The sequence below is a fragment of the Larimichthys crocea genome, chromosome X (genome assembly GCF_000972845.2).
Source record: "Larimichthys crocea isolate SSNF chromosome X, L_crocea_2.0, whole genome shotgun sequence".
Lineage (NCBI taxonomy): Eukaryota > Metazoa > Chordata > Actinopteri > Sciaenidae > Larimichthys > Larimichthys crocea.
Genome location: NC_040020.1, coordinates 24844024 through 24866867, shown reverse-complemented (window position 1 = coordinate 24866867; position 22844 = coordinate 24844024). Strand labels below are relative to the sequence as shown.

The window sequence follows — 22844 nt, the reverse complement described above, 5'->3', positions numbered from 1 at the left end:
ATGAGCTGTCATGGTGACAGATACTGCCATTTAATTGGCTGGTAAAGGAGGCAATTAGAATTCAGGGCATAGATGCACATCAGAGAGGGGGAGAGAGCTGAGGTGATGGTTTATGTACATTATGTGTGAGAGTGCGCGCACTTCAAAGTGAATTACACACTGACTGCAGCCATGTCACTCACTTCTTTAAATGATTCATTCTGATGATCCTATTCGACTGCTTTGTGATTTGCAACTCTGTTTGTGTGTGTACAGTGAGTCACTTTGCATGAAGTCCATTTCTTCTTGTACTTCCCTTCGTTTCTCCTCTGTTTTAGTTTCATCAAAACGACTTCCATTACTACCTCCTTACTTCCCCCCTCTCACCCTACTCACTCCTTTCACTCTCTCTCTCTTTCCTTTTCTCTCCTCCGGTTCCCCTTTTCCTTCCAACTCCACCATCTGCTGGCGCAGTATGCAACATCTGTCCTACCCTTTTTCTCAGCATTCCCTCTTTCTTATTTTTATTTTCTTCCTGTCTTTTGTCTGACATGTCTCTCTCCTCCTGTCTGTTGGTCTAAGTATTGTCATTCCACTTACTCGCTCAAATTCAGATTCGCTTTATTGACGTCACTAAAGTTAAGTACAGTATCACCAAAGCAGGTTAAACAAGGTTAGAGTGCAATAATTTAGGACTACATCCTGGTAAACATGGCTTATATGAGAAAGACTGCTGCTGTAGATCTGTGTTTATTGCTTGCAAAAAGATGATCTCATCTTCTTGGAAAAAGAGCAGTAAAGCAAAGTTTAAAAATTCGATTAAAGTCAATGATTCTACCTCAGAAAAAAAGGAGGTCTTGTATATGTTGTACAAGAACTTGGCTGCATTTCTATCCTTCAGACAGGATGTGAATATTTCTGTCCTTGTTGGAGGTTGTCTGAAAATATTAACAAAAGATACTGCCGGTGAAATAATTTAGAATATACTGTTAGATACACAGAGTATTGCCATTGCTTTATCTATATACCAACTATACTGCATGCAATATACTATACAAGTATATGACAGTATTGGACTACTACAATGAAAAGAAATCAAAATGAAAGGGGATATGAAGGTTTCATGTGTTGTTCTGTTGATTTTCTTCAGTCTGTAACGTTCTGACATATTTTTTCCGTAAGTAAATATTGAATTTTGTTTTGGTCTGAGAGCATGTTGAATTCTTGGTGTTTGAGTTTTATTTCGCTCAGGGACTCAGCTTTTATGTCTTTATACAGGAAAGTGAAGCTCTGCTACCTATTTCTCACAGAAATAGGTAGGTTTTTTTCTGCTTTTTTTGGGGGGTTGCAAGGTTTTTCTTTGTTCACCAGCCTCAGCGGCCAAGTTGTGGTCGTTCAGCCTGTACTTTAATTTGTGTCCTTCTCCATTTCTGGTTCGGTTTTTGGTGCCAAGGTCATCTGCAGCTTGGCATTGTCTGTTAAAGTGAAGTGAAATTATATTTATCCCTTAAGTTTTGTTGTAAAAGTCCAGTGATCTAATTTAGTTTTATTTTGTTTGACTACAGTCTCTCTCTCCCTCTCTATGTCTTTTGCTTCATCTTCCATTCATTATGCACATAGCCGCTCTGAAAAACCTTAGTCTCAAACTTCCTGTATAATATCTCTAGACATTTCTATGTGTTAGTGTATTTGTTTTTATGTCTTTTTGTTTGTATGTGTGTGTGCTCGTGTGTATGTATGTGTGTGTGTGTGTGTGTGTGTGTGTGTGTGTGTGCGTGTGTGTGGGTATATGTGCACGCACACACACAGTGTCTTGTATGAACCAGTAAGGAGCGAGCATGGATCAGTGACCTTCGCACTGTTACATTTTTAAAACAGGCCCTGAATAATAGATTAAGTTGGAATAAAACAGCGAAGGATGAAATATGAATTAAAATAATCTGAATTACAGAGATAGAGGGGCCAAGGGAGGCGAGGGATGTGGGTGAGTGTGTGTGTGGGGGGGGGAAGAGGGGAGGGAGGGAGGGATGGAGAGAGTTGTCAGATCTCAAAGAGAATGGACGAGTAGATGTAGATGAATGACACTACAGAGGACGGTTATTTATAAAGACACAAGGCTCTGCAGCTACATTATGCACTGGCCAGATCTAGAAAAGAGACGTCACTGTTGAGCCTTTCAAATGCAGCTTGATGTTGCAATAAGCATTGTTAGATGCCGCCGAGCTACAATCAGTGTCTTTAAAGGTCAAGTGTGTAAGATTTAAGGAGCTCTGTTTACAGAATATGGCATAAGTGGAATATAATATTCATAACTATGCTTTCATTAGTGTATAATCACCTGACAATAGAAACTGTTTTTGTTACATTAGGTCTACCATACACCAGAAAACGTTGACAAGACTTTGAGAAGAGTTTTTTTTTTATGATTTAGCAAAGATTGAGGATCTTGTAGGGTCACTATTTATAAGAGAACAACTAGATTTATTTTGAGATTTCCCATCTCACACCTGGAGGAAATTTAAAAGAGGAAAAACTGTTGAACAATGGAGCAGAAAGAAAAGCAACTATTGGTCACAGCTTCCCTTGTGCGTGTGCATTTCGAAGGCAGCAGTAATTTATGTTTTTCTTCTCTACTCAATTGTGGTACAAATGACACGTGACAGAGGCTCTCCTCTCCTCTCCTCTCCTCTCCTCTCCTCTCCTCTCCTCTCCTACACCTCCACCAATGTCTCCTCTATGAAAAACTTCATGTTCTTGCTCTTCCCGGATTGAGCAAGTAACTGGCAACAAAGTGCTTAACATGCTCATGTTTATATTGTGTAACCAGATGCCTTATTCCTGAGAGAGCGCAACTATTGGTTGCTGACACTGTTCACTACTGAATTTGCATGAGCCAAGACTAAAATAACCTCTGATGATATTAAACGTGTTTGATTTTTTTTTTTTTTTTTTGCATATCAAGACAAGAAAAAGACAGGCTTGGAACAAGCTCAGACCACCTTACACCAAACAGCTGAGCTGATGGGAAAGCCAAAAGCAGTAAAACTTTCAGGATTTTGCACTGAAACTGGATTTTGTTTCTGCAACAGTTTGTGATATGAAAAGTCATTTGGTGTATAGCCAGCATTAGGATGAGCCACGGATGCTCTTCTGCCACCATCTTGAATCTTTAGTGGTTTCTATAGTAGCTCAAAACGGACAAGCTGGCTCATGACCACCATAGTTTTTCTCAATGCTAGGAAGAAAAGTGTGTGGCAACAGGGTTGCGATCAGCAACTATAGTGCTAGACACCTCTATGCACACTGAGCCTTTAAATTTCAGCAAATCACATAACTACAAGGATGCATTAAATAAACTACATATAAAAGGAAATATGTGATTCAGTGTATTTTGAAGTAGCTTTATCCACATGAAATGAAATGAAATAAAATGCTCACCTTGGAATAAAGATGAGATCACTTAACTGAACCAAAAAGTGAATGCTGAATTTATTTAAAGGCTAAAAATAGAATGTTAAACACTGTTCATGGAAATCATCTGAAAATAAATCTGATCTGAGTCTTTTGATTATTTTGGTTCTGTGGGAGAATATAGACTCCTCTCATAAAGTATTTGTCCAGATTAGCTGACAAACATAACAGCAAACAACAAAAAGCATTTTTTAGTCATCGTGCAGCAAACACCCACTACAAACACACTTTAACAGGCTTAACAGCTGAAATGCTATAAATAAAACAAATCAAGAAAATGCATGAATGCATAAATTCATGAAAAGTGCAACTCAAGTATTTCCTAAAAAAAACTAAAGTTATGAAAGTGAAATTGGACAACAATAATTCTGGTATTCAACAGAATACACGATACACCGTGTAGTTGCCAGACTGTTGCCAGTTTTTTGTATGTGTATATTTAGTTTGATGCTTTTATTTTGTTATTTCCTTTTATCACAGAAGTACCTTATTTCAGTCAATCAGTCAAGACTTTCCTTTATTCAGCCGGGACTCTACCCAACTTTTTTTTTTTTATTGCTGATCGTATAAAATATGAGTTTTGTTCTGTGCAACCAGCAGCTGAACCTCCTGCCGTGCAAACAGGTTTTTGATGATTGTTCTGCCCAGAAAGAAAACTATAAAACTCAAAATAAAAGTTTTAATTTACAGCAACAAACTTTGTTGCATGAGTGAAGAACTGAAGCTGGTTTATGACACTCCTTTGATTCGACGCTCCCACACAGTTCAGCAGGGCCTCTCTGCCTCTGCCTCCATGAACTCTTCTTTCTGTATTTACTTCATTCATTGATTAATGCAAAATTAGGGTTTTACTTTTTTTTTTTTTTTTTTTTTTTCCACTGTAACTTTGCTTTGACATTTCAGGAAATGTCTTTTCTCATCACCACCGGTGAGATCTCCAAACACACAAAAAAAAAAATCTATAAAGACATCGAACTTTGAAATTCTCCAGAGAGCAAATGATCAAAAACAAACAAGTTCTTGCTCATCAGCAAGGCATCGACTTCTCTGCTGCAGATGCTCATTAAATTCAGATACTGTAAAAATGAGCTCAGAGAGAGACAACCTTATGGCTGCTCTTTGCCTTGTGCTGCTGGAGATAAATGAGAAAAGAAGACGTCTGCCAACAGACCTCATCTGATCTGAGACAACTGATTATGGCTGAAGCAAAAGCTCTCCTCAGTTAGTTAACGTCATGTTGAAAGAAAACTATGCTTTGTTTTGTTGAGTTTGCCTCAGCCTGTTGGTGACAGGAGGTTTTTAAAAGACAAACAGAAAACCAAGTCACACACAGTCAATCAAGCAGTCAATGAATCAGTGTAGGCCACAGAAGCTCAAATGAGTGGAAACAAACAAAGCTACTTTTATGGTCCAATACCACAGCACCCTGGTCATCATGTGATAAATTGAAGTCACTCAGTGTGGGGCAAGATGCTCTGCTCCTCTATATTGTTGTGCTAACACTGATGACATATTTCATAAATCATGGTCGTTTTTTATTGAGCAGCAAGACAGAGTGAAAGTACCATCGAAAACCTAGTCACCAAGGGAGCGCAGAGTGTGGAAAGAAGGCAATTTAGGTGACATTGAGGATGAAATGCATTTCACTTCACTCATTGTCCCAAATGTGAAACAGACTCGGAGACGAATTTTAAGAAATCTCAGCATATGCACTATAAATTTCATATCTTTTACGATTCAGTAAGACACACAGTAACACTGGAGGCAAAGAAAGATTATTTTTGACATACTGTAACTGTCAAAAATAAGGATCCTGAACAGAATGTATAATGTATAAGATTCTTATGTCACAGTTGAAACTGTTTTGCCAACAGTTGGGCCAAAATGTTTGTATAAATAGAATTACAGCTCAATTCCACCAGGCACGGCTGCAATACATGCCGGGTGTGCTGCAGCTAATCTCAGCTCTTCTAGACAATATTTGTGGGCCCACCAGAAGTATTGCAGCGTGTTTTAGAAGCGTCCCAGAAGGGGCTCTGTGCCCTGGTCCACAGAAAATACACGGATGTTCGATTTGTGGTGGCCTGGAGGATCCAGACGATGTTCAAAATAAAACACTTTTTTCTTCTATTAAAAAGGGACCAGTGTGTAGGATTTAGTGGCGTCTAGGGGTGTAATTGCCTTCAATGCCCAAATCAAACATAGGGAAACTACAGTGACCACAAAACATAAAAAAATAAAAGGCAAAAGGCTTTATCTAGGCCCAGTGTTTAGTTTGTCCCTTCTGGGCTACACTAGTAACTTGTCAGTCAACACAGCAGATCTGTGGAAGAGGTCTCACAGTGTTTGTAGATATAAAAGTCTTTTTCTAAGGTAGCAAAAACATAACAATCCCCATTTTCATGTGATTTTACACTAATGAAAACACACTTATTAATCTTATATTTAATTTCCACCATATTCTGTGAGTAGATCCCCCTGCTGCTAATATTTGTGTACTTTAACATAAATAAGATTTTGTAATACATTATGGAAATAAATAAAGTGTCTGGGTTCAAATCATTATGCATACAGGATCATTAGGTATATTAAGTCCTTGCTTTGTGTGATAGATGTCCAGTTGATTAAATTAAGATATTATGAATCAAAACTGCAAAAAATAAAAGGATTTAAAACTTTCAATTTTGGTTTGTCTAATTCAAGTTTTGGGATCAAAGTCACAGCAAAAAGTCACCCAGTCTGAACAGGAAAACCCTGGTTAAGATCTTTTGTTATATAGGAACTGAGTCTTACTTTACATCTACTATATAAGGACATGTGACAGCTGTGTCCACTTTTTGGGCATTTAGAACAAATGCAGTTGGTTCAAATTATAAATTGAACCATTAGCACCTTAATTTAAGAGCTGTGAATTCAAAGCAGATATCAACACACTCATTTCAACCAATCTACAGTATTTTAAGTGTAGTAGATATGGTTGGTGTATGCTTTGTCCACAGTGTCTTTGCATTTGAAGACACATTTCACCAAGTTTCTTAAGAGCAGGCTGGGCGTCACCTCATCTCACCACCTCACCTAGAGTCTTCTTTTGTTTCTCTTCCAGTTTCCCTCAGCTAGTCTCCCTTGTTCGCTGTCACAGAAACACACATACACACACCTCTGATTTCACGTCTCATCACCCCCATGACCCACTTAAACCAGGAGCTAATTCACAGGCCAGAATGAGACAAAGAGGAGGAACAAGAAACAGAAAGGTGACAGGAGGCAGACCAAACGAGGAGGACAGGAGGCTGACGCTAAATCAGAGAAAGCAAAAAAGCCAAAGCAGAAAAGACAAGCGAGGCGAAGGGGGATGCTGAGAGGAGAGACGAGGGGAGGAATTGGTAGAAAAGCAGGACGAAAAAAGGCAAAAAGGAGGAGAAGGAATGGAGCCGGATAATGTAGCCGGTAAGTGATAGACTGAGCAGCGGGAGAGGTAGAGCGAGGTCAGATGCAGAGATGGATAGAAGGAGAGGAGAGGTGGAAGGGAAATTTGGGTCGACGAAGTGCAGCTGCATCGGGGAGAGAGGCGAGATGAGGAGGGTAAAAAGGGGGGAGAGAGACAGGAGGCAGGAAATCAGTTGAGCAGACAGAATGTAGAGTATGTGAAGAGAGGATAAATGGTGGGGGCGAGGATGGGAGAGAGAGAGAGGTAGAAAAAAAAAGAGGAGGAGGAGCAGGGGGGTGTGCAGAGTAACCATCATCAGTATTCCAGCCTTGTACTCAGTTTCCAGCCAAGACAAATGAGAGCCAACATCAGGGAGGAAGTGGATCAGCTGAAAACACACCAGCCTCTCCCTCTGTCACCCTAGTCCCCTTTCTCTATTTTTCTCTCTAACTCACCCCTATCCCCCTTTCCAAAAAGAGAAAGATCCTTGTAGCTGCACTAGCTCATACTGTCAGGACCTTCCCAAACACACAAACACATGCAGCATCATAAATAAATGGGGCTGTTTTGGTCACCCTTTTCTCAGGTTATTTCAGCGTCCTGTTTTGAGAGGGTGAGAACATTATAGCCTCTCTCTCTGTCCTGGAAGACTTATGTGAGGTGTCATCAAGTCAGGATGTTTACTGACATTGTTTATTTATGAGTTTTAGAGCCTGGTCGCTCTCAAGGGAAAGATATACAAATTTGTGCTCTGGAGTTTGTTAAATGTTTTACTACTAAACACATGTAGATGAACTTTGCTTAAATGGGATATAAAACTAACAACTATCTGACGACTCATTAACTTAAAACGATCACAAATCTGACATTTAGTGTCAACAGTTTTCAGACTCTCAAAGGAAGCAGTGGTGCATTATGTTATCAAGGAAGATTGTAGCATCAAGGTAGCTGTATTAAGGTTATTTGTAGCATTTTACCAGGCTTGTTTGAGGTGCTGTACCAGGAACAGGCAGAGTAACGTTACCTTTCAACTTGTTAGGTGGATTTTTTTTTCCTCTTTAGAATATGATGAACTGTACAGACTGTGTTTGTCTGGCAAAAATTCAAAATGAAGAGTCTAAATTACTAAATTGCACTAACTAATGGTCTCCTATGCCGGGGATCTGTAATAAGCTTTATGATTTGCAAAGATTTGATGATAAACAAAGATTTCCACAAATCACTTTAAGCGCCTAAATCCACCAGTTTTATTTTCTAGCATGGAGAATTTGAAATTTTTGAGCACACGCAGGCTGAAGCCAGCGGTGCAGCTGTGCTAAATATACACTTGAACACATGCTTTTTAGCTGCTTCGCCGATTGACGGGTGTTGGAGAGAAACAAACTATGATCTCGATGACACCATAATATCAGCATGAGCCAGTCACATGCTCCAGCCCTGCCACGGCCTTCAATCAGCTTTGAGTTATCCCTTCAGTGTAATCTCTCCCCCCTCTTCCTCTCTCTTCCTCTCTCTCTCTCTCTCTCTTTCTATCTCCCCCTGAAAAGCACAAACAGCAGCACACACAGTAATGATTCCACCCACTCTCTCTCCGCCTGCCCCCCCACTGGGTTTTCCTGCTCTGATTACTGTTTGTTCATACAAAAACAAAACCCACTCTGGGAAGGATGTACAATTATGGCAGAAAATGAGAAGACATAGATTTGTCATCTCTCTTACACACACACACACACACATCCTAATGCAAGAGGATCAAATGGTAACCACCACAACAAATCTACAAATCATTACAACAGATAGACAGACAACATTCCCCCTTCTCTCACTCATTAAAGGATATGTCTGCTAATATATGCTTTTTTTTTTACTGTCAACAAATCCCACCAATAGACCAAAACCAGTAATGAGTTGATCTGACTAACAAGTAGACTGTTGTCAAGTACCCAAAGCCTGATATATCTTATTCCCGTGTGCCACAGAGCTTCATTGTTGCCCCCAGAACTATTCAAAACACATTGGTGAGCCACACCGTTGCACAGGGTGACATGTTCATTCATTACAATAAAAAAACAACAACACAGTAGCTTTTTGCCGAGTGGATGCCACATACACCAAGCCTGATTCCAGACCTCTGAATGGCTGCCCACACCTCAGTGATTCATATCCAGTAACTCTGGTGTCTGTTTAGTACGGGTTGTTTCCGACCAGTCGGAGAAAGGATCAACAAAATCAGAGCGTGTCTTCTTTTTGCATAGCTTGATAGCTACCTAGCTACATCCATAAAACATAAAAATACTGACAGAAAAAAAGAAAAACTGTCTGAGACCTATGCAACTGTGAGTCAAACGAAACTCTTTCGTTATGAAACACTGATCTACTGCGGCTTCCATGTCGTCATAAAATGTTTCTGGAGGGATTTAATTGTCACTTTCTCCTGAACAAAACAAAATAGCATCCATTGCAACACGCCTTGTCTCCTAACATCAACACAAAATCTGGTGGACTGAATGAAGTGAATGAAATACTCACAAGGACATCAAATGCAGCAGGAAATACTCAGTTTGTACAGTTTGAGAAATGTTAGATAAGTGTAAGTGCCCAGTTGTTAAAGGCCATTAGATTTATGTCTTCAGTTGGAAGAAGCTTGGAGGTGAGAGCCACAGAGAAGGTAGCGAAGTTGTAAAGTATTAAGGGACAGAGACAGATATTTCTGGGATTTGTCAGTCTGTGGATTGGTCCAACACTTTGGTCCAGACTGAAATATCTCAACAGGTATTGGATGGTGATAAATCTTACAGACTATATCTCTTTCTCCAATAACAGGTTTGAACTTTCTTCGATTTTAGCGACAACTATTGAAATGTGGCTCAGACATTCATTCCCCGTCCCTCAGGATGAACAGATGATCAAATAAACCCTTGTCATATTTAAGTTAAGATTTCATTTTCTTCTAGTTTGTGACCAAATACATCTACCGGCAGAACTAATGACATTCCTATCAACCTCTGCTGTGCTTTGCATTGTGTTAATTGGCAAATTAGCACTTGGACTAGAAACTTGTCAAACATAACACCTGCTAAATGTCATTGTGAGCATGTTAGCACGCTGCTGTTAGCATTTAGCTCAAAGCGTCACTGTGTTTAAGCAGATCTGACTGTGGACATCTTTCCAAAAGTTCATACTTACATAGATGAGACTCTTATTCATTTTCCCCGCTCCTCGTTTTCTCTCTCTCTGGCTGTTTTTGGTCCCATTTTACAGCCTGACTTTATCTTACATTCACAAAATAACATTTTTAATTAAGCAATATGCCTACAGGAAATTGGCATGTATTGCTTCGAATCAGCCTCTGAGCATTTCTTTAAGACTCTATATTTAGACATTAATTAAAGCATTGCTGCTGCAGCGTACTGTTGAGAACAACAACTCCACGGTTATTATGGCCCTCTGTATTGTCCTCTTTGCCTCTTTCTTTCCGTCTTTCTGAAACAAACTGCACACACAAACACATTTGCGCGCGCAGACACACACACACACACACACACGTTTGGATGGAGTAATAACAGGAATGAGATAGAGGCAGCCAATTGTCTCTACTGTATCTTATTTGTACTAGGGAAGATGAGCAATCGAACAGAACTTAAATGAAAGGAAAAAAGGAGAGGGAGGATGCAGCAGCCAAAAAAAAGTGTTGTTAAGTTGAATTTAAAGTGCTCTGAAGAGGATAAGCAAGTAGGCCAGTCAAGGGAGGAGGGGAAATAGGAGGAGGAGAGGAGAGAATGGGTGGAGAGGAAAGAAACAGAATGGGGAATTGATAAATAGATCATTGTATGCAAGGAGCTGCTCTGCCTTTTCTCTTCGTCTTTCACCACCACCCCATCCACCCCCCTGACACCAGATAAACAGAATTTCTAACTCATCTGTTTACTGTAAATGAGCCTAAATAAGGCCAGAACACAGAGGAGACACACAAACACAAAGGATTTACACACACACAACCGAACAGTTGTACCACGTAACGTCTTTTCTGTTTCACGCCTTGTTTGTCTTGTCTTTTCATTGTCGAGCGTCCTCTGCAAATGAGCTTCTGTGTGTGTTTACCCGAGGTTTTGACAGGACTCATGGCTAAACTCTTCACAACACACAGATATCCACTAGGCCCAGAGGCTCCTTTGACATACTGTATCTCTAATAGAGGAAGCAGGCTGCTGTACGATTAGATGTGAAATAAACAACAAACACAGACGCACGGACACACACTCTTCACGGATTTAATGGACAAACATAATGGAAACACTGCATGGATATAATGACTTGTAGCACTGGTGGAAACATGACAGTGGACACAGAGAGGAGACGATGGAGAAGACAGGAAGGTTCCTGGGAGAATTTTTTTCTCCATCTCAGTTTGTTAGAAACTTTCTCACGTTTGCGGGCATCCTTGAACACTGTGCCTCTTTGGGGAATCTTTACCGACCAGCTGTTTGTCTGTAAGATACTATTCAGGCTGAGGCTGCTGAGGATGCTGCATGATTCATGGAGGTAAGAACATATTTTGATAGATAAGGTAAGTAGTTAGACGAGGCAGAATATTGCCTTGGTTTTTATTCTTCTCTCCAGTAGACGTGTGAAAACTATCCAACAAAGCTCAAAGGCAGAAAAAGCTAGAAAAAGTCAATCTGAAAAAATGATCTCCAGTCAGTGTATCTGATATTTCAGCTTCTCCGTCTCTCTTTGCTCTTTGTTCTCACGGGGTAACTTATCAGCTTTCCTCTTAGGGAGTGTACAAAAATTATTAGGGAAAGAAAGGAGGCCAAAAGGGAGAATATACTGACATTTTGGGGAAAGCAGACGAGTCTGTAAATTTTTACTTTATATCCCAACCCTCATTTGTGAATTGAATCTGAAAATTATTTCTAAAAAAGAATCAAATAATTGCAAACATTAGGCTTAGTGTGTAAAGTGGGTGCACAGTACGACTAATCTAAAAATTGTGGCTCATCGGTGGAGCTGCATGATGCCTGGTTGCTCAAACAAGTCATTTATAACAGCATCCACCTGTCAATCAAAGCAGTCACGCTGTTAATTATGCATAACTTTAAGCCTTAATATATTTTAACAGGTAAGTTGAATAGAAATTCTTCTATTTCTGCTGTGAAGTTGGACATTTAACATGGAGGCTTATGGAGATCTGAAGTTTGTTGTCGCCACTGTCACTTGACTTCCTCCTTTGCTCCCATCATTCAGTCTACAGCCACTAGAAGGGTTTTTAACTGGAATGTAATATGTCATTTTGGGGCACTGAAATGACTGATAATGTTGTTTTTCTTGGGAGGACAGTCTCTCCAAGACGTTTTTTAAAAAGTGCATTGTCTGCACTGTTTACATATTACAATTCAAGTTTAGCCATAAATTGGAAAATGTTTTATTTATGGCTATTGTGTATTATGGATTATATTATATCACATAATTCTTGCTTTGGCTCTTTTAGCTAGCTAACGGTGATGCCAGTTGTCTCAACTTAATCTTTTCTAGTTCAAGGGAAGTGCCCAAATCAAATATTAATAAGCTGCACAGGTCTTTTCTTTTTAAAGTCAAATACAGGATTCAACCCACACTCCAGTCAATTTCATGCAGTCCCTTATAACGTATTAAGATGCTCCCTGTGCAGCCTTCAGGTTCAGAAGTGCCTCCATTTTCAGCCAAAACACATTTGCGTTTTCTCTTTCTGTCTCCATATAACTCCTGAAATCCTCGTTTTGTAAATACAAGGCATTTAAACGCCACCTGTTCTCTGCCTCCATGTCTCCCTGCAGTTTATTTGCAGCTGCGCAGCAGCTCACTCAGCTACAGTAAAGGCCCCAGTACTGCAGTAAATGACCGTTTCTGTAAATCTATAATAGAAAAAAAAAATCTAATGAATATAAGCCATAACAATTAGAAAACGGTACAATCTTTCTCACATGGATAGAACGAATACTAGACACAGAGGCGACTAAGCAAATAGCTGTCAGTAATAATATGAAAACCATCCTGCCCGTAATTTAATTCATCATCTTCAGTTTCATCTTCTCATGTCCTGACAAATGTGTGATTGTACAGATAATAGACAAATACGCTCCAGAAAATGGGCACAAAACTGACTTGTAGCAAAAGTTATCTCAGTTAAAACTTAACCAAAAAATGCAAAAACGCAAGCTTGGTGGTGGTTTGCTCCATAGACATATATACATAGACGCCGCATTGAGCGGGTTGGTCGTTGGTCGCGACACGTCAACGGGTCCGCCATATTGGATGTGGCAGATCTGCCCATAAACTAATACAAGGAAATGGACTGAACTTCATAAAGCGCCTTTCTACAAAGTGCTTTAAGTTAATGTCTCTTATACACCCATTCACACACACACTAATATATCTGGGAAACAAACAGGCACCAAAAACAACGTATGTAACTTTTAAAGTGATGATTATAAATGTTTACTCCTTATGTAACACCAAACCAACATATGTATTTTTCTAATGCTGAGTGTTTACAGCTACTAATGTGTGTAACACTGTTACTGTGATGATAAATATTGAAATATTTATATTTAACATTTAATCTGTGTCTATAATAACCAGATCCTGAAATGTAGATGTGACATGAGGGTTTTCTGAATAAAGAGCACTAATGTGTACATTACACGTGAACATATATATACACACACACACACACACACACACACACACACACACACACACACACACACACACACACACACGTTGTTTTTTGTGCCTATTTGTTTCCCAGATATATTCGTGTGTGTGTGTGAATGGGTGTATAAGAGGCATTAACTTAAAGCACTTTGTAGAAAGGCGCTTTATGAAGTTCAGTCCATTTCCTTGTATTAGTTTATGGGCAGATCTGCCACATCCATTATGGCGGACCCGTCGACGGACGATTCAGTGCTTAATGCGGCGTCTATATGTCTATGGTTTGCTCCGCTGAGCACTTCCTGTCTGGGTATCTTTCACTGAACCCCAATGCACAGTGTGTGCTGCTGCACAGTTTAACTTTAAAATGTGGCTGAAAGTTTTTTTGTGTAATCAAGAAAAAAACTTTTAATCCAGTGCTTACCGTGTAAACATCCCAGTCAAAATAACATTTTACAAGAGCCAGGGGAGAAAACCACCAACAACATTGCTTCTTTTTTTTTTTTTTTGCATTTGTTAAACTCCCTCTTTCAACTGAGCTGCAGCTGCCCCATTGTCACCTTTAATAAACACCACGGCAATGGCAAGCTCTCGATTGTTGTTCTGCTCAGTGTTTGCAAGAGCAGCATCTGTATAGTCGAAGAAAAGCAGCTGTTCCTGTGCATATGGGAGAGGAAAGTAAAGCTTTTGGGGGGATTTTGATAGTTTTGGTTGATTATCTAAAGAGATAAATATGTTAAACCAGTGGTAGTCTTTGTTTTTGTTTTAAATATATTTGTAAATGTCGACAGTTTTTTAGCCATAGTCATAGGTTTAGGTTTATAGGTTCCATTTACAGCTATAGTTACTCATACTTAGTACTCTGAACATGATCATCTTATAGTTATGACACGTTATTGATTAAACGATACAGCTGGCTATAACGTAGTAACGATTAGCTTCACCACTACAATCTATGACATTAAAATGTTAAAAAGTACTACTTTAATAAATAAGAAAAAAAAATTAAAAATATAACAACATAATAATAAAAGGGGTAATTCTACTGTAATTAGTGGTTTTACTTTAGAAGTTTAAAGTTTTTTTTTCACTTACACAATGCTTGTGTACTTTTATTTAAAGTGGTCATAATTAATAAAAATAGATTAAATGAAATAGTCCCTCATATTGATCAACCTATAGAAAATTACAGGACTTCATAGCAAGTCTGAGCTCACTGTTTAGCTGTTGCAAAACCTTAACTAAATACACCATCTGCTCAGCTGACAGACACATTTAGCAACTAGCTGGTGAACATGGTGGAACATTTAGCAGCTAAAGAACCACATATTTCCCTCAGGAGACTAAAAACAGAGTTAAAACAGACTGAACTTGGATTCATCAGGTGGACACAAACAGTTTTGAGAATATGTATAACTTGGTCATGCTAACTTAAGTGGCTTAAGAAAAAAAGTTTAATATTAAGATCTATGGGGCTCTATTCACAGAATATGGCAGTAATTTATGTTTTCATTCGTGTTCAATCGCCTGATAATAAGAATTGTTATGTTTTTGTTACCTTAGAAGAAGCCTTTAATATCTACAGATGATGCAGGTCCTCCTTCATGGAGTCCGCCATGTTCCACAACTACACAGCTACATGCTACTAACTCCTACACACTGATCCTTTACTTAAGATCTCAAATGAGGACTTTTATTTGTGTTATAGTTGTTATATTACAGTATTTATCAGATCTGAATAGTTCTTCCACCACTTAATAAAATAAATAAATAATAAAAACCGAGAACATATTTAATCATAAATCTACATAAACTTCATTGCACAATTTTTGAAAAAATTACATGAAGCGTCTAGCTTATTAATATGAACACTTTAGTCACAACATTAACCGAGTTTGTCCCAGCTGGGAGATGTGCAAGACGTGTTAAGTTGGTTTCCCCTCATTGCTATTCAGCTGATTATCAAAAGGCCAATTTCAATTTAAGACTCCACCTGTGACTCTTTGATCACTTCAATCTGAACTTATAAACATGGAACAAGGCGCTCACTTATACAGAACAGACAGCCAGGGCTTCATTCCCCAAAGTGTTTATAGTCTTGTTCTTAGTTTCTCATGCTGATCTCTGCTCACGTCTCTCCCGGATCTGTCGACTCGCATTATCTTACTAATATTTCAGAATTTGTTTCCTCACATAAAAACAGCAGGGATTCGTTTAGTAGGCACTGCACAGAAAGCACAAAAAGCAAAGAAACAATCCCAATCAATATACATAGGAGCTCTGATATTAGCGCTATGGATTTTCATTTCTGTCTGCTGCAATACGGTTTTAAAATGTATGTGGTTGTTCAAAGTGCACTGAGTGAGATTTTACGGTCACATGAAATTAAACTAATACATCTGCAGTGCTTTCAATCAATACCAATGACTTAACATTTCAGATACAGAAATACACACAAACACCCTCAGAAAACTTTGTAAAAATGGAGATTTGTGGGTGTTAAAAGCGAGTCACAAGCGTTACATCACATTTCGCTCTTAAACCATAAAAAGCAAACAACCTATTTTATTTCACACAGACCTGCAAATGCTGCTGTACTTGGCTAGCAGCTGTTAATTGTTGATAGCGACCATAAATTACATAATGCTCTTTTAAACGTCTAGTAAAGGAGCGTGGCAGCAAACAAGACATCTGAGCAAAGATAATAGACAACATAACAGACATAACTCAGTTGGAATGAGCCTGTATCATAAAACACAAAATATAGCCACTTGTCTTGGTTGACAGCGTTATAAAGTCAATTCAAAGCAGCCGGGGAGCTGGAAGTAACGAATTCACACCATGTTTGTATATTAAAACTAAAGACACTTGGATAGAGCCATCGTTATCTGTTACTTTTACTAGTAACTTAACTACCTGTCGTCCTACGCTCTAGTGTTAGTTTAACAATAGCACTTTCCTCACAAGTCACACTATAGCTACAAAAGTGAAGGCTGACATTTATTGTTATTATATCTCATCTTAGATATTTTAGACATCTTAGACTTATAGATTTTGGTGCAGAATGCAAATGATGATCTTCAGCAAATAAATCATAAAACCAAATCCAGAAACTTCTCCAACAAAATTCACCCCTTCTTATTCATTTTGAATTTAAAGCCAATTTTAGAGTCACAGCTGCATCCAAAATCAATGGAACGTGTCCAGGGGATGAGAATTTACTTAACACCACTGGGTGAAGGGGCATTCATTTTCATTGAATATATTTTAATTTAAGCAACAGTATGTTTGTGTTTATTCCAAAGTTGTATGACTCATCTATCAGCGAACAGTGAAACAGCAGTAGCAGTTCCTAGTTTGAGTTGAGACTGAGCTGCCAAACAAACACATACTGTATTGTGCACACCGATACATATGTTGCTAGTTAGTTAGTGTATTGACTGCACCCTGCATGCATGTTGGCCTGACGAGACATTGTCTACTTAACGTCAGCTCTTTGCTAATGCAACTGTTGGATATTATTTTGTATGCAAGAATACTTCTTCTTCCAAGGAAATGTTCTGTCTTTGATGAGCACACACCATCTGTAAGTCAACAATGCTGAATCACTAATCTCAAACCCTTTACTTTGGTAGACAACAGACCAATAGACCTTTGCTTGACAACGGGATTATATAAGAGGTTTAATTATTGAATTCATTTAATAGCAAGCGAAGAGAAAAGAGCTGAAAGAGAGAGTAAATGTAGATGAAAGTCTAAAACCCAGAATAAGTAAAGCTAGATTAAAGTACATGACAGCAGAAATCTTTAGTGCTGAGTTCAGTTGTCGGATGCTGCAAATGTCATGGTAACCACTGAGTGCAGCACAACATGCCATCTTACTCTGCATCAGTGCTCCATTTACCTCGCATGTAAGTGCTTTAACCATGTTTCTTTTTGGGGGGGGGAGAAAAACTAACAGTGGGTCTCTCAGGGGAGAGATGATATGTTGCACAGACGATGGAGGAAGACAGACGAGATCAGGATGTAATATGGCCGTGTTCTGCGGAGGCCTTTGGAGTGTGATTACCAGTGTAAAAAGGGCTTTAATTTAAGCCCCGGGCTAAAGAATCATACAGCATGTGGATTTCTGAGCAGCCCACATACTGTACTAATGACTCTGAATTCAGTTCATTTTTCATCACAATATACAAGCTGTGCTGCCTCATAACTGAGTGTACACATCTGTGCGGCTTGCAGTCTTCAGAGGCTGAAAGTTGCAAACGTCTGTCCTCTTCAAATGTAAATTGGATTGATGTGGTCTGTTGTCGTGAGCATTTAAATAAGTAACTTGTACGCTCCCAAGTTAACACAGAGTGACTACCACAGGGTGTTAACAGTGAAAATAGTCTGAGCGCTGGGTGATTCATATGAATAACTGGGTTGTATTCATTAAAAATCTAAGAATAGGACTGCTGGTCTGGGGTGGCTGGTCAGGTCATGTGACCATTTATGCCTCCTAATGACTGTAAAAAGAAAAATCAGATCAGCACTTATGTTGTGAACTAGTCTCATATTAAGTATTTTATTAAGACAGGGCAGTTTGTGTTCTTGCCTTCAGCATTCCCTCTTTTTCCTTCAAGATGAACACAAATAACTATAGATACATACATACAACCACTAATTAATTGCTGCTAACTGATTCTTCCTTTGGCCTTCAAGAGAATTGGGCTCAGCAGCCAGACCAGACTTGGTTTCGAGCAAAACCTCTGAGACCACCAGGGAATACCATTACTCTACCAAGTTGATTTATGGACGTTCAGAGGTTGTGTTCATTCCCGAGTCTGTCTGTGTTCACTGTAAGGTAGACGCTGATCATAGCGCTACTTGTACGCCTAACAGTGAGGGTGTAGCACACCATCTTCACTATTTCCTGCTGTCAGCACTAATCAATATCTGCGACAGGTTCTTCCCTCTCTGCCTGTTTCTTTAGGAAAGTAAGTATTATCCATATCTGTGATCTGTTGGCAAATGTTCTGATATCCAATCAGCCTTAAAACTCATCAATGTATCACCCCAAACGTGTTTACACACCGTCACCCAAAGCAACTCTTCCAAGCAGTATCACCAGTATGCAGCCATTTTCAGTCTATGTGTATAAACGTGCCCTATACATGATTATATGTGACTTTTAGTGGCCCAAATGTACCAATTTTGCAATCACACACCAACATAACCACAGTATTTCCCCAACTTTGTCCAAGTGATTACTATTACCCACTGATTCTGAATAGGCGGTTGCAAATAATATATTGTTATTTAATTGGAGAAGCTGTTGAACAACCTGGAGACGACCAGTCATGCTCATTTCAAGTGACCGATTTGTGACGATTTAACCTCTGGGGACAGTGGCCAATGTTTTGGGTCTTCTGGTGCAGTCAGCAGATAGAAAATGGAAAATGGATAATGAATATCCAGCACAATACTTACTCTCTAGTCTAATTAACGACTTGATACGTGAGAATGACAAGAAAGACACAAATTACACCCAATCTCTATGAACTCTATGCGTTCCTCATCTGTTGCTCTCTACACGGACTGTTTATCTGCATTCAATTGAAGCCCTCCCAAATGTAATTGGTCAATATTACTACCTACAGACGCTGCATTGATATGCAGATATCCGATTGTGCTCTCTTTGATTCCCTCTATAAAAAGGAAGAACAGTTGTTTTTTACTATATTCAACAAGGTAAAAGTACTTTAAAGCTTTGAAGCTTCCCGAACCTTAATTCTTTAGGAGAGATTGCAGCATGGAAATACTGTACATCACAATATGTCATTGACGTACTTCATGCTTCCATGTCTGCAAGCTTGTGTGTGTGTTAACAGGTCATCTACACATCTGCATTTACAAAGCCACACACTGCTCGACTTGAGGGCAATCAATGTCTTCATATCGATCTGGGAGAGACCTGTGACAATACTGAAATGGTCTAAAGTCATCTTTTACTCTCTAGGCTAGAAGGATAAGAACGGTGTCCACTTTCAAAAGAATGTTCCGACCTACCTCCTTATTGTATATTTGAAGGAGTGTCATGACATCCTGAGGCCATCCCCGAGCTAATGGAGTACTGGCTGATGTCCAATTTAACGAGCTGTAAACTTTCTGAACACCTCTTTTCAAAAACCTCAGAGCGTTTGAGTCAGAAAAAAACAGAATTTTTTTAAAAGTTCGACTGAAGTGTTTTAAAAAAAACAAGCTACTGAATTACTGAAAAGGTAGAAAATTGTTTGAGAGATATTGTGTGCGTGTGTGCGTCCATGCATGTACTCAGTAAAGCAATCAATACCTGCAGAGCTATGCGTATCCTGCTTTTTGGCTCATTTGCTTTTTAAACACACACATTCTCACACATAAATACAGTATACGCACACACACATGCATACTGCTGCACCTTTATTGGCTTCATTTCCAACCTTTCAATAATTCAGTGATTCACCTTATAAATATGCATACTCAATTTGTAAGAGTGTGTCTGTGCATCTGTGTTGTGTGTGTGCGTGCGGGAAAGAGAGATCCATCTGGTTTTAAGTGCCTTCTTCTGAACAATATGGCAAATGAGGAGTCTGCTATTCCAGTGGTTCCCCCTTACCACACACACACACTACATGTACAGTGTGTTTGTGTGTCTCTAAACAGCTACAGTGAAGAGCTGAGTCAGGGTTGTGCTCTCACCCTACTTTGTATGACACACAACCATCGGCCAAAAGGTCAAAGTCCGTCTTTATTATGCGTGAGTGTGTGTGCGTGTGTGTGTGTGTGTGTGTAAATGAGAGAGGGAGAGCGGCATCAGATCATAAATGGATAACACACATACATATCACATCAGATGAACTGAATATTCACCTTATTTATGAATTCAGACTAATTTAAATAGGACCAGGATAAAGAATTTTCTCTTTCAAGTACCAAGTAATTCATTCTGACGCACTTTGAAGGTGTAATTCATTAATTATGTTGATTATTTGTTCTTGAAGAGGAACTATTCTGCTTACCCATGAAGAACAGTTCACTGATGAAGCAACAACAAAACAACCATAGTGACATCACTTGAGTTATAGTAGGAATTGATGCAATGAAAGACGCAGTACAACTTTTAGAAGAAGTTCAGACAGGATTTCTGAAGCTTGATTCATGGTGGTCTGTTGCTTTAATTGGTGATTTAATTATCTAATTGCATATATGAATGGATCACTGCCATTAATCAACAATGAGAATTTACATCATTCACCATTTTTTAGGTTTTGTTATATAAGCTTTTCTGGCTTTCCCTCAAACATACAATAAAATCTGCTCATGCACTGCTGTTCACTTCAGTCCATCACTACACAGCACATTAAGGATGAGATTTACAACCTCCAGCGTGTGTGTGAATATGTTGTTTATGTGCCTCCCTCTGTGCAGTGGAGCATTCATTTTCTGCAGTAATGATAATTCACCATCATTAAGGTCTCCCATAATAATGATACAGGCTGTAGCTGCCAAGCCTGCAGTACCTGAGTGGTTTCATAAACCAGGTGAAATTGTTTGAGTCCTTATTCCATGAAAACACACTCATAACAAGCTGAACGTCACGTTTGCTGCAGGTGCAGACGCAGGAAAGCACACTTACAAATCTATATCCTGTTAACTTTAACTACGTCAAATTCAACACTCAAATCAAACTGCACACGCTACTGCGCACACTCACAGAATCCATACCTGTACATACGAACACAGATACAGCTGCAAGGACACGGATGTCAATCAATTATGAGTCTCATCTTCCACAGCCTGTCACTGTCACTGCAGCTATCACACTTTGCACGCAGCGTGTGTGTGACTGTGTGTGTGACTGTGTGTGTGTGTGTGTGTGTGTGTGTGTGTGTGTGTGTGTGTGTGTGTATGTGTGCTGACACAGGTTATTAGCGGCCTATTCTGAACACCTGCACCTTGTGCGCTCTGAGCATCTTTCATTCTCTCTCTCTCTCTCTCTCTCTCTCTCACACACACACACACACACACTTTCGCCCTGCTTTGTGATTGACAGACCATATTTTTTGTCATCCAGAAAGGCTGAGGTGTAAAAAGATGTTCTTTCCCTCTCTCTTTCTTCCTCCTTCCCTCATCCTCTGCTCCTCTTCTTATCAGTCTTCGTCCTCACCCATCGGCTGTATACATGTGTGTGTGTTTGTGTGTGAACACTCGCCTGGTGCAGCTCCCAGACTTTCATTGAAATGTTATTTAGCCAACCAATTAGATGTAGGGAACAGCAGGTGAGCCCTGAGCTCTATCCAATCAATGACCTTAATCCTCTTTAATCAACCAATTAAGATTCTATTATCGGCGCAAAATCACACACATATACACGACCGCACTGGAATTATAGAAATGCAGATTTAGCTTTTATGTGCGCAGAGATACGACAAGATATTTGGGCATTATTATGTTATTTACCTTTTTAAAGATTTATAAAAGAAAAAAAGGTTAAAGGTTTGTGCTTCACTTCATTCATTGTTGGTTTATTATGAGGTGTACAGTCTGTAGAGTGACCTCACTTTGCTTATTCAACTCAACTAATGGAGGGCATTCAAGAGGATGAAATATTATTAACAATGAAACTCCTGGTGGGTTGAGGTCATAAGAACAACAGTAACATCAGTTTGGATCAATCATATTTGTTTGATTTAGTTTAGTTTGAGTGGGAGAGATGATGACAGAATGATTTTAATTAATATACCCACCAAAAGAAATGTCCATCAGTGGTAAAAGCAGGATTTCTCTAACCATTTTTGGTAACATGCCTCTATGATTTACATCTTGTATACATGGGATCTTGTATGAAAAGGTTGGTTGGACTTAGCAGTGAGACATGACAGGCATTGGTTTCTATTTAAGCCCTTAATGGAAATATGCCATCATATATCACCTCCTTATTAAACTGGTCCCATAGTCATTATTAGTCCCACGTGCTGCAACAACTCTAAATCTGGGAAAGCTGCTTTTAGTTTTCGTGCTGCACGTGACACACATTTAAACTTGGAAGAAGTTGATTTAAAAGCCTGATTACAAACTAGAATGTAACTGTGTTCTGTTGTTGTCTGCTTGTTTGTTTTCTTGCTAATTATTTTTGTGTGTGTTTATTCAGTTGCACTCTCAACTGCATCGAAAATGAAAATGAGGGCATGCCCTGAATGTTTTTCAAGATTTGATTAAAGGTTAAATGAAAATCTTTCTGTTGAGCATTTAAATG

At 39.1% G+C, this 22844-nt stretch overlaps 1 protein-coding gene across 1 annotated transcript in view; it reads right to left on the bottom strand.

The window, feature by feature from the left end:
* The window catches only part of LOC104921195 (protein ELFN1-like), a 111727-nt gene that overhangs the window by 42764 nt on the left and 46119 nt on the right, over positions 1-22844 (bottom strand).